Genomic DNA, 16,338 nt, shown 5'->3' with positions numbered 1-16,338 from the left:
TATACCACCACCAATATGGTTCTTGAATCAAACAAATCAAGATGAAATAGAGTGTCAAAGATGAAGTTAAAACGCTCACGCAAGTGAACAAGTAACTCCTTTCCCACTTATTTATGCTTGTTTTAGTGAAAGAAAAGGCATGTGAGTCCTACCATTTCCTTTCCATAATCGATTAACAAAGGAACATGTGCAGAGTTCTAGTAACGTGCACACATCACCAAAACTAGTATGATTTTCAAGTCAAATGAATCAAGACAAAATAAAGTGTTGGAAATGAAGTTAAAACGCTTAAGCACATGAATAAGCAACTCATTTCTCAATTATTTATGCTTGTTTTAGTGAAGAAAAAATGACATGTGTGTTCTACAATTTTCTTTCCATAATTGATTAACAAAGGAACATTTGCAAAGTTTCAATAATGTACATCACCAGTACCAATATAACTCTCGATTCAAGCAAATCAAGACAAAATAGAGTGTCGGAGATAAAGTTAAAACGCTTATGCATGTGAATAAGTAACTCATTTCTCACTCATTTATGCTTGTTTTAGTGAAGAAAAAAGACATATGGGTCCTACAATTTTCTTTCCATAATTAAACAAAGGAACATATGCAGAGTTTCAGTAACGTACACCATCACTAATATGACTCTTGAATCAAACAAATCAAGATGAAATAGGGTGTCAAAAATGAAGTTAAAATGCTCATGCAAGTGAATAAGTAAACCATTTCTCACTTATTTATGCTTGTTTTGGTGAAAAAAAACATGCGGGTCTTACAATTTCCTTTCCATAATTGATTAACAAAGGAACATATGCAAAGTTTCGATAATATACATCACCAACACCAATATGATTTTCAAACCGAATGAATCAAGACAAAATAAAGTGTTGGAGATGATGTTAAAACGCTCACCTAGGTGAATAAGTAACTCATTTCTCACTTATTGCTTGTTTTAGTGAAGAAAAAAAAATGGGGATCCTACAATTTCCTTTCCATAATCGATTAACAAAGCAACATGCAAAGTTTTAGTAACATACATCACCAACAACAATATGGTTCTCAAATCAAATGAATCAAGACAAAATAAAGTGTTAGAGATGAAGTTAAAACCCCCACACATGTGAGTTGGTAAACCATTTCTCACTTATTTATGCTTGTTTTAGTGAAGGAAGAAAGACACGTGAGTCCTACAATTTTCTTTCCATAATCAATTAACAGAGGAACATATTGATAAGTGTCTAACTAATCTGATTAAATATGAATTTGAGACACTTATCTAGCACAAATTTTGTACATATTGATATAATTTTGGTTTATAAATACTTAGAATCAAATAGGGACTTTTGATTTATGTTAGTACATGAAGCGATGAATCTTTTGATCAAATTTTGTGTTATTTTGTAGGTTTTGAAATCTGGAGGCAAACGGCTGAGCGCCTTGAAACGGCTGAGCGCCTTCAAGCCAGAGAGCTCAACAAATGCAGCAAAAGAGAGGCGCTCAGCCACTATAAGGCGCTGAGCGGATTTGGCCCTGGAAGAAGGAGTGCTCTCTGCCTCCTAGGCGCTGAGCGGATATGAAGCGCCCAGCCCCTTGTGCTTGCTTAACAATGAAGAATCTCTCAGGCGCTCAGCGGATTTGAATGGCTCAGCCATTCAGATTACTTCATGGTGAAGAATTCTTCAAACCGCTCAGCCGTTTCAAGGCGCTGAGCGGATTCTTCTCTTTCCTGCCTACTCTGTTTTAATTCTAGCAATTATAAAAGGGCAGGGGAGAGAGAAAAGGGGGAACAGAGACGAAAACAAAGAGAAAAACAAGAGCGGGGAGCACAGGAGGAAGAAAGAACAGAGTGGGAACGAAGATTTGGAGGCTGGATCACTTGGGAACGAGGATCAACTCCTTTTTCTTCATCTCTTCCTTTGTAATTTCTTCTTCCACTCCTTTGATCTTGTAAATGGCCATGAGGGGCTAAATCTTTGAGGATTGGTCTAGATGTAACTACTAACTCTTCTTCTTCTTAAATATATATATGCATTTCATTTTCATTACTTGTGTTTGATTCTTCTCTTAATGCTTATATCGGCTTGATCACCCGTTGTATGATTTTTGGTTTTTGAATCCGGTTGGAAAACGTTTTTGAAAACCCGAACTGAATCTTGCACCTAAACATCTCTTGCTCTAGGAATAGACTTGATTTGTTTAGTCACCTTGTTCAAGTCATTGCTCTTAATGCAAAGTGTTAATCATAAAACATAGAGGAATCATGTTTTAGATTAATTACTTTAGGATTCAATTTTGAGGGATCTTGTTGAATTACTAAATGAACGTGGAAGTCATGAAGATGAAATCATATTTATTTTAAGGAAATTTAGGAGTTAGCAAGTGCTCTAGGGTCCAATCCTTGTTTCATATAATTGTTCTTATAACTTTTACATTATCGTTTTAATTTTGCCTCACATTAGCTCACTTCCAATCATATCAACATCTCTATATTAATCATTAGAGTAAGAATTACTAAATTCTCAAATCCCTGAGGACGATACTTAAATACTACATCGAAACTTGGTCCGCTTGCCAAGTGGAGAGATTGCGAAAATCTTCATCAAGTTTCTAGCTTGATAAGTGTCTAACTAATCTGATTAAATATGAATTTGAGACACTTATCTAGCACAAATTTTGTACATATTGATATAATTTTGGTTTATAAATACTTAGAATCAAATAGGGACTTTTGATTTATGTTAGTACATGAAGCGATGAATCTTTTGATCAAATTTTGTGTTATTTTGTAGGTTTTGAAATCTGGAGGCAAACGGCTGAGCGCCTTGAAACGGCTGAGCGCCTTCAAGCCAGAGAGCTCAACAAATGCAGCAAAAGAGAGGCGCTCAGCCACTATAAGGCGCTGAGCGGATTTGGCCCTGGAAGAAGGAGTGCTCTCTGCCTCCTAGGCGCTGAGCGGATATGAAGCGCCCAGCCCCTTGTGCTTGCTTAACAATGAAGAATCTCTCAGGCGCTCAGCGGATTTGAATGGCTCAGCCATTCAGATTACTTCATGGTGAAGAATTCTTCAAACCGCTCAGCCGTTTCAAGGCGCTAAGCGGATTCTTCTCTTTCCTGCCTACTCTGTTTTAATTCTAGCAATTATAAAAGGGCAGGGGAGAGAGAAAAGGGGGAACAGAGACGAAAACAAAGAGAAAAACAAGAGCGGGGAGCACAGGAGGAAGAAAGAACAGAGTGGGAACGAAGATTTGGAGGCTGGATCACTTGGGAACGAGGATCAACTCCTTTTTCTTCATCTCTTCCTTTGTAATTTCTTCTTCCACTCCTTTGATCTTGTAAATGGCCATGAGGGGCTAAATCTTTGAGGATTGGTCTAGATGTAACTACTAACTCTTCTTCTTCTTAAATATATATATGCATTTCATTTTCATTACTTGTGTTTGATTCTTCTCTTAATGCTTATATCGGCTTGATCACCCGTTGTATGATTTTTGGTTTTTGAATCCGGTTGGAAAACGTTTTTGAAAACCCGAACTGAATCTTGCACCTAAACATCTCTTGCTCTAGGAATAGACTTGATTTGTTTAGTCACCTTGTTCAAGTCATTGCTCTTAATGCAAAGTGTTAATCATAAAACATAGAGGAATCATGTTTTAGATTAATTACTTTAGGATTCAATTTTGAGGGATCTTGTTGAATTACTAAATGAACGTGGAAGTCATGAAGATGAAATCATATTTATTTTAAGGAAATTTAGGAGTTAGCAAGTGCTCTAGGGTCCAATCCTTGTTTCATATAATTGTTCTTATAACTTTTACATTATCGTTTTAATTTTGCCTCACATTAGCTCACTTCCAATCATATCAACATTTCTATATTAATCATTAGAGTAAGAATTACTAAATTCTCAAATCCCTGAGGACGATACTTAAATACTACATCGAAACTTGGTCCGCTTGCCAAGTGGAGAGATTGCGAAAATCTTCATCAAGTTTCTAGCTTGATAAGTGTCTAACTAATCTGATTAAATATGAATTTGAGACACTTATCTAGCACAAATTTTGTACATATTGATATAATTTTGGTTTATAAATACTTAGAATCAAATAGGGACTTTTGATTTATGTTAGTACATGAAGCGATGAATCTTTTGATCAAATTTTGTGTTATTTTGTAGGTTTTGAAATCTGGAGGCAAACGGCTGAGCGCCTTGAAACGGCTGAGCGCCTTCAAGCCAGAGAGCTCAACAAATGCAGCAAAAGAGAGGCGCTCAGCCACTATAAGGCGCTGAGCGGATTTGGCCCTGGAAGAAGGAGTGCTCTCTGCCTCCTAGGCGCTGAGCGGATATGAAGCGCCCAGCCCCTTGTGCTTGCTTAACAATGAAGAATCTCTCAGGCGCTCAGCGGATTTGAATGGCTCAGCCATTCAGATTACTTCATGGTGAAGAATTCTTCAAACCGCTCAGCCGTTTCAAGGCGCTGAGCGGATTCTTCTCTTTCCTGCCTACTCTGTTTTAATTCTAGCAATTATAAAAGGGCAGGGGAGAGAGAAAAGGGGGAACAGAGACGAAAACAAAGAGAAAAACAAGAGCGGGGAGCACAGGAGGAAGAAAGAACAGAGTGGGAACGAAGATTTGGAGGCTGGATCACTTGGGAACGAGGATCAACTCCTTTTTCTTCATCTCTTCCTTTGTAATTTCTTCTTCCACTCCTTTGATCTTGTAAATGGCCATGAGGGGCTAAATCTTTGAGGATTGGTCTAGATGTAACTACTAACTCTTCTTCTTCTTAAATATATATATGCATTTCATTTTCATTACTTGTGTTTGATTCTTCTCTTAATGCTTATATCGGCTTGATCACCCGTTGTATGATTTTTGGTTTTTGAATCCGGTTGGAAAACGTTTTTGAAAACCCGAACTGAATCTTGCACCTAAACATCTCTTGCTCTAGGAATAGACTTGATTTGTTTAGTCACCTTGTTCAAGTCATTGCTCTTAATGCAAAGTGTTAATCATAAAACATAGAGGAATCATGTTTTAGATTAATTACTTTAGGATTCAATTTTGAGGGATCTTGTTGAATTACTAAATGAACGTGGAAGTCATGAAGATGAAATCATATTTATTTTAAGGAAATTTAGGAGTTAGCAAGTGCTCTAGGGTCCAATCCTTGTTTCATATAATTGTTCTTATAACTTTTACATTATCGTTTTAATTTTGCCTCACATTAGCTCACTTCCAATCATATCAACATCTCTATATTAATCATTAGAGTAAGAATTACTAAATTCTCAAATCCCTGAGGACGATACTTAAATACTACATCGAAACTTGGTCCGCTTGCCAAGTGGAGAGATTGCGAAAATCTTCATCAAGTTTCTAGCTTGATAAGTGTCTAACTAATCTGATTAAATATGAATTTGAGACACTTATCTAGCACAAATTTTGTACATATTGATATAATTTTGGTTTATAAATACTTAGAATCAAATAGGGACTTTTGATTTATGTTAGTACATGAAGCGATGAATCTTTTGATCAAATTTTGTGTTATTTTGTAGGTTTTGAAATCTGGAGGCAAACGGCTGAGCGCCTTGAAACGGCTGAGCGCCTTCAAGCCAGAGAGCTCAACAAATGCAGCAAAAGAGAGGCGCTCAGCCACTATAAGGCGCTGAGCGGATTTGGCCCTGGAAGAAGGAGTGCTCTCTGCCTCCTAGGCGCTGAGCGGATATGAAGCGCCCAGCCCCTTGTGCTTGCTTAACAATGAAGAATCTCTCAGGCGCTCAGCGGATTTGAATGGCTCAGCCATTCAGATTACTTCATGGTGAAGAATTCTTCAAACCGCTCAGCCGTTTCAAGGCGCTGAGCGGATTCTTCTCTTTCCTGCCTACTCTGTTTTAATTCTAGCAATTATAAAAGGGCAGGGGAGAGAGAAAAGGGGGAACAGAGACGAAAACAAAGAGAAAAACAAGAGCGGGGAGCACAGGAGGAAGAAAGAACAGAGTGGGAACGAAGATTTGGAGGCTGGATCACTTGGGAACGAGGATCAACTCCTTTTTCTTCATCTCTTCCTTTGTAATTTCTTCTTCCACTCCTTTGATCTTGTAAATGGCCATGAGGGGCTAAATCTTTGAGGATTGGTCTAGATGTAACTACTAACTCTTCTTCTTCTTAAATATATATATGCATTTCATTTTCATTACTTGTGTTTGATTCTTCTCTTAATGCTTATATCGGCTTGATCACCCGTTGTATGATTTTTGGTTTTTGAATCCGGTTGGAAAACGTTTTTGAAAACCCGAACTGAATCTTGCACCTAAACATCTCTTGCTCTAGGAATAGACTTGATTTGTTTAGTCACCTTGTTCAAGTCATTGCTCTTAATGCAAAGTGTTAATCATAAAACATAGAGGAATCATGTTTTAGATTAATTACTTTAGGATTCAATTTTGAGGGATCTTGTTGAATTACTAAATGAACGTGGAAGTCATGAAGATGAAATCATATTTATTTTAAGGAAATTTAGGAGTTAGCAAGTGCTCTAGGGTCCAATCCTTGTTTCATATAATTGTTCTTATAACTTTTACATTATCGTTTTAATTTTGCCTCACATTAGCTCACTTCCAATCATATCAACATCTCTATATTAATCATTAGAGTAAGAATTACTAAATTCTCAAATCCCTGAGGACGATACTTAAATACTACATCGAAACTTGGTCCGCTTGCCAAGTGGAGAGATTGCGAAAATCTTCATCAAGTTTCTGGCGCCGTTGCCGGGGATTTGGTGTTATTTAGTAATTCTTGTTCTTGTGATTTTGTAATTTTGTAAATAATTTAGTTTGTGAATATTTATAATATATAGATATATTTGTTTTGTTGTGTTTTGTGGACTCACCTATATATTTACAAGTCAAATCATATGGGGCTATTGAACTTGAAAATCCTGCCACTGGAAGGATTTGGGTAGTAAATGGTCAAAGGCTCAAACAATATTTGGGTGGCGAGGTGAAAGACTCACCACCATTACTTATCTGAAGGAGCCATGGTCATACAGGAAGTGTCAAGCTAATGACAATAAAGAAGCGCTTACTGGGAGGCAACCCAGCTATTTTGGTTTGAATTCTCATTTTCATTTTAGTTTAATACTTTACATATGTAGTTATGCTTTTGAAGAGTTGAGTTTGTGATTTGATGTTTTGATGATGCATTCTATCAAATGTTTTGTTCCTTCAACATTCTCTTCTCTTGTGTTATGTTTTTTATAGTTTATTGAAGGTAACTGGAAGTGGGAGTGTGAAAGGAGAACAAAATGTGCTTCTTCCAGGTAAGTTTACAAAACTGACAAAACGGCTCAGCCATTAAAAACGGCTCAGTCGTTTGGCTGCAGTGTCTACTTTGTAGATAAATTTTCCTCACAGGGGGTAAACGGCTCAGCCGTTTCAAGGCGCTCAGCCGTTCATATCAGCAAAACATTTTAGTTGAGATTTCTGCATCAAATGGCTGAGCGTTTTCAAAGCGCTCAGCGCTTTTCTTTATAATGCTCTCTGTACCCAAATGGCTGAGCGCCTCAAAAAAAAAATTTGAGAAAGACCAATCCAAGAACAGAAAAGAAGTTATCCCTTTCTCTCGCTTTCTTCTCTTTCACACACACCATCATTCTCTTTGATTCAAGGTAAGTTTTAAGTTCTCTCTTTTGATTTCTGTTGTGCTTTCATGCAAATATTGTATTAGTATCTAATGTGTTTTGTGTCCACTTGTGGTGATGACAAAATTCTTTTTGGGAATCAAATTGATAATCTTTCTGGAATGAGCATTTTCATGGTTCAAGTTTTCAATGAGCATTGTTTGCTAATCTGGAAATCTACATTGTTGCATAAGTGATTGTACATTTTTGACTTTAAGTATGTGCTTCAAGCATGTTCAAGTGAAGTTGAAATGAGTCTGAAGTTGTTGATGTCTAGGGCACTTAACCAAGTCGTGTGAGGGAGTGAGCCAAACAGTTAAAATTCAATCTCTGAGAGTCATCACTGGTTCATGCGGTCAGTTTTGTTTGAGTCTCCCATGAGTTGTAGTTAAGCTAGCCTGGAATGCATTAAGGCAATTGTTTTACTTAGCCAGGAACCAAATAGCCAACCCTTGAATTATATTTGATCTTTAATCAGCCAATGTGAGCCTAAACAGAACCCCTAAGCTTAAGAAGAAAAACCATGATTGTCCCTAGCCTTTTTGGTAAGAGACATTCTCATGAAACAAGTGGGATTTGAACCAAGTTGGGGGTAGCTTGCATGAAGAAATCATTGGTTGGAGCTGAGTTGTACAGGCAAAGTTTGTTTCTTGGGTGAATCAATTACTTGATGTTAAAAAAAAAAAAAAAAAAAAAAAAAAAAGATAAAAATTTCAAGAGTTAATTTTATGCTCAAAGTTCCTTGTTACCAGTTCATCAAATTGTAAATAGTCTAAAAGGGAAGGAACTAACAAACTTAATCAAAAGAGGGATGAAACAAAAAAAAAAAAAAAGAGTCAAGAGAGTTTAAACTAGTGCAGGAATTTGGAATTAACCCATATGAGTGAGAATGTCTCTTGTCAAACAGGCCTTCAGATTCCCAAAGAAAAACCAAATCTCTGATAGCCAGGCCACACTACAACCCTCTTAAGTCCTTAGTGATCCATGTGTAGTCTTAACAATAGATTTGTGGGAGACGAATAACAAAACAGACTTAGCATGTTTTAGTGCATGAAATGAGAGAAACACTCACCCTTCACAATATATCATTGAGAGATACACTTTGATGAGGAATTTTAGTGCTCTTGACTGAAAACAATGGAAGATGAGTGAATATTGCCCTTGAGTGTGCTTGAGGTTTATAATTTTTGTTATCATGTGGGCACCATTTGTTGTAGCATGTACTCACTGGATTTTGCAAACAAGTCCTTATTGGAATCTTTGAAATCATGTAAATGCATTAACATATTTTTTGGGTGAAACTTTTAGTATTCACTGGATAGATAAGTTAGTTATATTATACTCTCAATTAAGACCTTTTGTTTGAGGACAAACAAATTTCTAAGTTGGGGGTAGCTATGCAGAGTTTTAGTAGCGTACACCACCACTAATATGGTTCTTGAATAATCAAACAAATCAAGACGAAAAAAAGTGTTAGAGTTGAAGTTAAAACGCTCACGCAAGTAAATAAGTAACTCACTTCTCACTTATTTATGCTTGTTTTAGTGAAAAAAAGACATTCAGGTCCTACAATTTCCTTTCCATAACTGATTAACAAAGGAACGTATGCAAAGTTTTGATAACATACATCACCAACATCGGTATGATTTTCAAATCGAATGAATCAAGTCAAAATAAATTGTTGGAGATGAAGTTAAAATGCTCACGCGTGTGAATAAGTAATTCATTTCTCACTTATTACTTGTTTTAGTGAAGAAAAAAAGAAATGTAGGTCCTACAATTTTCTTTTCCTAATAGATTAATAGAGGTAGACATGCAGAGTTTTAGTAACGAACATTATTAATACCAATTTGGTTCTCAAATTAAACCAATCAGAGACAAAACATAGTAAAGATAAAAAAACACTCCCACATGTGAATAAGTAACTCATTTATCACTTATTTGTGTTTGTTTTAATGAAAAAAAAAAAGACACGTGAGTCTCATAATTTCCTATATGTAATCAATTAGTAAAGTAACATATGCAAAGTTTTACTAACGTAAATCACCAACACCAATCTAATTATCAAATCAAACCGATCAAGATAAAACAAAGTGTTAGAAATGAAGTTATAATACTTATACATATAAATGAGTAATTCATTCACTAGTGCAAAAATTGGATTTAAAATCGGAGTTTTAAGATTGGTTATAAGTTAACCGATCTTAAAAGTGACGCGGTGGCAATTTCGTAAATAACATGAACACTTTTAAGATCGGTTTAAAATTTAACCGATCTTAAAAGTACTTTTAAGATCGGTTATAAAAGAACCGATCTTAAAAGTGGTACTTTTAAGATCGGTTACAAAACAACCGATCTTAAAAGCACTTTTAAGATCAGTTATGAGAGAATTGATCTTAAAAGTGCCACTTTTAAGATCGGTTATCTCATAACCGATTTTGTATGTGGTATACAAAATCGGTTCTTAATTAACCGATTTTAAAAGTATCGTCAGAAATCTTTTATATTCCCTTCCATTCTCATTTTCTAAAGTCTCCAGGTAAATTTCATTTTCATTTTCGTCTGCTTATGTTCTTTTTGTGTTTCTCATTCTTTTCTCGTTTCAATTTTCGTTGCAGGTGCAGTTTGGGAAAATTTTGAAGCTGGAACGGCCCGTACTCCTAGGAGAACGACCCGTACTCCTTGCAGAACGGACCGTTCTCCAAGTGATTTTTTTGGTCTTTTAATCCGACTGGAACGGCCCGTTCCAGTTTAATTTTTTTTCACAACCAGACTTTTAAGATCGGTTATAAAACAACCGATTTTAAAAGTTGACTTTTAAAATTGGTTGTTTAACCGATTTTAAAAGTCTAACTTTTAAAATTGGATCTTTCAAAATCGGTTACAGAACCAATTTTAAAAGTAAAAAATAACCGATTTTAAAAGTCTTTTTTCTACTAGTGATTTTTCACTTATTTCTGCCTATTTTAATGAAGAATAAAAGCACGTGTATATCGTATAATTTTTTTTTTTGTAAATGATTAATAAAGGAACATATGCAATGTTTTGGTAACAAACCAACAACACTAATCTGGTCTCAAACCAAATCAATAAAGACACAATAGAGTGTTGGAGATGAAGTTAAAGTGCTCACATACATAAATAAATAACTTATTTCTTATTTATTTTTGCTTGCTGTGATAAATGAAAAAAAAATAGATATTGGTGTTATATTTCTTAAAATCATCTCCCTTCTAATTTATCTTTATTAAACAACTCAACTTGTTAATTTGCTGCCAAATTTTACTCTCATCAATTTTCTACCTATTTTTACGATAGCAAATAGTGTAACAAATCTTCACATGTTAATTATTCTACTACCACATATACTACACTCACTTGAAAGAATTTATATTAATATAAGCAGTTTATATTTTTCTAGTTTATTTTTTTAACAAACTCTCTATGAACAAATTATCCCAATAATTTTTTTAAATTTTTTTTAATAATTTTATAATCAAGCTTATAATAATAAACTCCCAATATATAAGAATTTATTACATAAATGTTTAATTAAGTGAATTATTAGTCCAAGTTTTTTTCGTAACTCATCACTAACCACCTAGATTTCACCGAATTGATTTGAGTATTAAATTCTGGAAATTTGACTGTATTTTCTAATGTGTCAAATATCAGTGAAATTGGTGTAAATTAATTTTGCCGAACGTAAATTTTTCTAATTCAGTTATTCCACTTATATGATACTTTAAACTTTAATTTACAGTATTAATATTAAAAAAATAGATGGTATGTAATATATCAATATAGACTTGATCAAATATTATACTAATATAAAACTGGATGGTATGCATAAAAAAAAATTCTAACCATCAATCAAAAATATATAAAATGTTTTTTTTACTTATAAGTAAAAACATACATACAAATTTAATGATGTAACAATATGGTGTCCTTTCCTTTTCACGTAGTAATATTATGATTAATTAACTATACAAAAATTGACATCGTAGCGTATGTGATTGTGAGGTGAAATATATATACTTGGTGTGTCCGCTACACAATTCAGATACTTTCTCTTCACACACACAATAAGTAAATTTGATTTAAGAGGTAAACAACTTACATTAAAAGTGAAACCAACAAAAAAGAAAAGAGAAACATATAATAAGGATGAGCTCCAAAGAGAGTGGATTACCCCACAATTCAAACTTTGTTATACTTTTATAAGCTTTGTCTTATTACCAATAATTACGAACCAGTTAAAAGGATAAGATCATAGTTATTGAGGATACGCTACTTTTTAACTTGAGATTATGTCGGCAACATGATATATGCAAAGAACATAAAGATGCATGCATATCCCAACCACATAAGATATGCAAGATGCGACCAACATTCTAATTCTAATTGTAATTGATAATGGTAGCCCATGGCCATGGCACCATTGGTGGTTGCTGGTTACAGGTTAGGATCACATGAATCTGTTCATGTCTCCGATGAACAGGGCCACATGAGCTGTGGTCTCATCCTATTTCTGATTATTGGTCTGGTTAAGCTGACAAGGAAGGTATTAAGCGACAAAATATATGTTGTCGTTTCCCAATTCTGAAACATTTCATGCATGTTCATGAAAAATGCTGTAGTAAGAGACATGGATTGGCCACGGAGGGTAACTTTGTTGTTATAACAATCGAGACTTTTATTATATTTATGAAAATTTTATTAATACGAAATGTGTTTATACCTTTTTATATAGGTAAGAGATCATATAAAATGAAGAAAGAAGTGTATGATTAGACATAGACACAATAAAGAGATTGAGAAAAGAAAAAAAAATATTGGATGTTTAGATTAAAATCTGTAAATGTAAGTTTAAATTAAAAATATATCGTAAGTTCAAGTTTGGTAAAAATTAAGTTAAATATTTATATAGTATAATTTTGTTTGGATATATATATATTTTTTAAAAAAGTTTGGTTGATAAAATAAAGTTAAATTGGATTATAATAATATTAAAAGCACTTTCAAATATGTAATTATTAATAAAATTATGAAGTATATATTGTACTTTTGATTTATTTATTTTTGTTAATTCATAATTTTGATTACCCTATTTTAAAATAAGAATATTTAATTTTTTTATTTTTAAAAATACAAAATTTTGATCCTATCATTAATTTAATATTTGTTATTTTTTAAATTTTTATGTTATTTAATAACCTGTTACCACTTAAGTAATATAATATTTAATAACATGAAATATAAATGTATAAATTAAAATATAACATATAAAAATGTTTGTTTATATATATTTTTAAGTGATTATTATTTATTCTATTAATAAATCTTACTCACATAATTTATTTATAATTTTTTTAAATATCTTATTACTAAATGTCACATCACTTTAATATAAATAAACATTAAAATTCAATGATTAATAAATGTTAATTTGATGGAAAAATGAAATTTTTTATTTTTAAAATTAAAAAGATTAAATATTAATTTAATATTTTAAAATAGAGAGACTAAAATTGTAAATTAATAAAAATTAAGAGACCAAATGTGTAATTTAGTTAATATTAATTTAATATTATTAAATATTACATTAATATTTCTTCTCAAGTATAATTTTCTTTTATATAGATAAATAGATATTCCAATACATACAGTGATATAGATAGATATCCAATAAAAAGGGTGTATTTTAAAAGAAGAGCAATACAAAAAAGCTGCTAGTATTTTTCTACAAGTTTAAATAATTTTAGAATTTTATAAAATTAATAATGAATGACATAGAATATAAGTTTTCAAATCAAAATTGATGCGCTATTTTTAAGGTTAACTATTACCAGCCTTTCAATTACCTCTAGAGTCAGAAAGGAGAACCATAGAGTTTTAGAATAACAGTTTTAGAATAATAAAAATATTTCTTCCCATCAGTCGACTTGTAAAGAATAATTTATTAAAAAGGACAATACTCAATCTAGTGATATTTATGTTTCAATGAAATTCGTCTCTAACTTGGTTGAGATATCCTTTGTATAAAAAGAAAGCAAATATAATAATCTACATACCTATTATATTATTGCATCTAGGGTAAAAGTTTTAAATAACTTTTTAAACTAAAAAAAGTCAAACATAATTATCTTTATTTTTTAATTTATAAAAATTATAACAACCATAACAAAATTTGAATGTAAAACTTTACATGTTATTTTAACACTTTGATCATTAGATCAATTTTAGTGATTCATTTAATTATCTATTTATCTATCTATATATTCACACACAAATACATAAGAAACATATTTAATGAGAGCATATTTTAATATAAGAAGAGTAATTTATAATTTTTAAATTATATATAAAAATAATTAATGGTCAAGATAAAAATTCAATTATATGAGAAGAGTAATTTACAATTTTTAAATTATATATAAAAATAATTAATGGTCAACATAAAAATTCAATTATGAAAATTTTCTTACAAAATTATTACTAATATCTATTCCACAATTATCAACATCACCAACACATGCATTGCTGCAATTGTCAACATTCATGAGTTTGGCATTAGTCGACACATTGTGATTGTGATTAATTTTTTGCCTAATACACTAAAAAATACTCATAGTAGGACAAAACAATATACAAAGAAATAAGTGATACTTCAACATGATAATCATTTAATCACAAACCACCATTTATAATATATAAAACATCATATCAATAAAAAAAAGTTGTTGATAATATCGATACAAAATTACTTTTCACTCGGAGAACATGAATATTAATTTAAACTATAGATAATAGCAAGCTGAACGGGTGCAAGTTTTATATTATCTTTATCCATATCGAATATTAGATATATTCGTATTCGTTTCATATCTATCTAAAAATTAATTAAATATTTTATATATAAAAAAAAAGAATTCTAACATAGAATAATAATTATAAAATTATATTAATTAAAATTCAACTAACATAAATTTAAAATTAAGTAAAAATTATATAAATTTTAAATAAATATAAATACATAAATATATACACATCCCTATCTCTATCTTTATATCTGATTTAATAAATCAAATATTTCAAAATCATACCGGATTAAATTAAATATTCTCTGTGAAAATATAGCGAGTTCAAATATTGCGAGTTTATTTCCTTAGTCTTTTAAATGTTTGTAGCTATTAATGTTGATAATAATATGGCAAAAGGAAAAGAATGAGGGAGTTATAGTTCCACGTGGTGAACTGAGATGATGCAGATTAATGAGCGTTAATCGCGCCGAGTTAATGGCAGCAACTCGTGCACTGACTCAACTAAATTTCCCTTCCAATTTATTATTAATTATAGGATTCTAATCACTCTTCAAATTAATCACTAACTAGATATTAACCATACGTCTGATGCACGAAACGATAAATAAATAAATATCACACATCAAAATTTTGATATTTCATTTTAATTTCTTCTACTTTTTGGGTTAAAAAGTGGAGTAAATTGAGTTTATAACTTCTTATATTTTTGTAAAATTTCCTAAAATTAATCAATTTAATATGATAAGGTATTAAAGGATTTAAATATTGAATTGGCAGTTATATATATATATATACATTACTTTTAAAATATAATGTTGACTTTAATTAACATTTGAATTTAAAAGAAAAAAATTAAATGACACTTAATTTGTAAAATGCTTATTTTTGTATCTAATTTATGCATTACAAAATTATTTGATATATCAATAGGATCGAAAATATATTAGATGAATTTCATATTTATTAAAAATGATATTACATTATAAGAAAATAAATCTAGTAATAATATATATATCGATTAAAAACAAATATTTTTCATGTCTCAAATGATAAAATTTCATAGTTTTAAATTACATGATTGGAATAATTAATTTAAATCAGATTTTATTGATAGATTGTGTATTTTTTTTTACTGAATATAGATTATGTGTTAGTCTTTTTAAGTTTAGTTATATTATAAAATTATAAATTTAAAATATAAAATTATCTTGTTTTAAATTACATGTTTTCATTTATCAAAATTTAATCAAAACACATTGTATTCAATCAATAAAACATTTACTAAATATTTATTTCTCTACACAATTTCCATAATAAAATTTTAAAATCTAGAGATAACGAGTAATCGATAGTTATAAAACACCTTTAATTATTGTAATTGATAATCAATAATATGTTGATATAAATTACATTTAATCAACAATTATTAGATATTAATCATTAATTTGTAATTAGAAATTTATTTTAAACTGTATTAAAAAATATGATAATATTCTTCGAACAATGGTTTTTCATCTATATGTCTCGTTTATCCAATTGTTGTATATCCAATTGTGATAGAATTTTTTTTATATAATTATTCCCGAAACATGAATATTCCTAAATAAAATAAAATTGATGGTTAAAAATCGGACAAAAAATACTCAATAAAAATAAGAAAGAAATCACATAATAAATATATTAATCATAATTTAAGAAAAATATGATCTTTAGGCGATGAGAATGCAAATATAACTAGAGACTTTATATCTCTAAAAAATCATAGAAAACAATTATGATGTTTTCACGCTGTTAGGCAATCCTACTATAACTCAAATCAAAATT

General features: G+C 31.1%; 1 long non-coding RNA gene across 2 annotated transcripts; it reads left to right on the top strand.

The window, feature by feature from the left end:
• The first annotated feature begins 501 nt into the window (after positions 1-501).
• Positions 502-4,817, top strand: LOC145951626 (uncharacterized). 2 transcript variants are annotated; one of them, XR_014429431.1, is made up of 3 exons: positions 502-1,993; positions 2,792-3,378; positions 4,177-4,817. It is a non-coding gene; the product is annotated as an uncharacterized LOC145951626 (long non-coding RNA). The 2 variants fall into 2 exon arrangements; XR_014429430.1 differs by lacking the exon at positions 502-1,993 and having other exon boundaries at positions 2,095-3,378.
• The last annotated feature ends 11,521 nt before the right edge of the window (positions 4,818-16,338 follow it).

This window comes from Cajanus cajan, chromosome 9 (assembly GCF_000230855.2).
Source record: "Cajanus cajan strain Asha chromosome 9, NIPB_CcT2T_4, whole genome shotgun sequence".
NCBI classification, from domain to species: Eukaryota; Viridiplantae; Streptophyta; class Magnoliopsida; order Fabales; family Fabaceae; genus Cajanus; species Cajanus cajan.
Note: the sequence above shows the minus strand (reverse complement) of the source record. Positions and strands in the feature narration are given on the sequence as shown.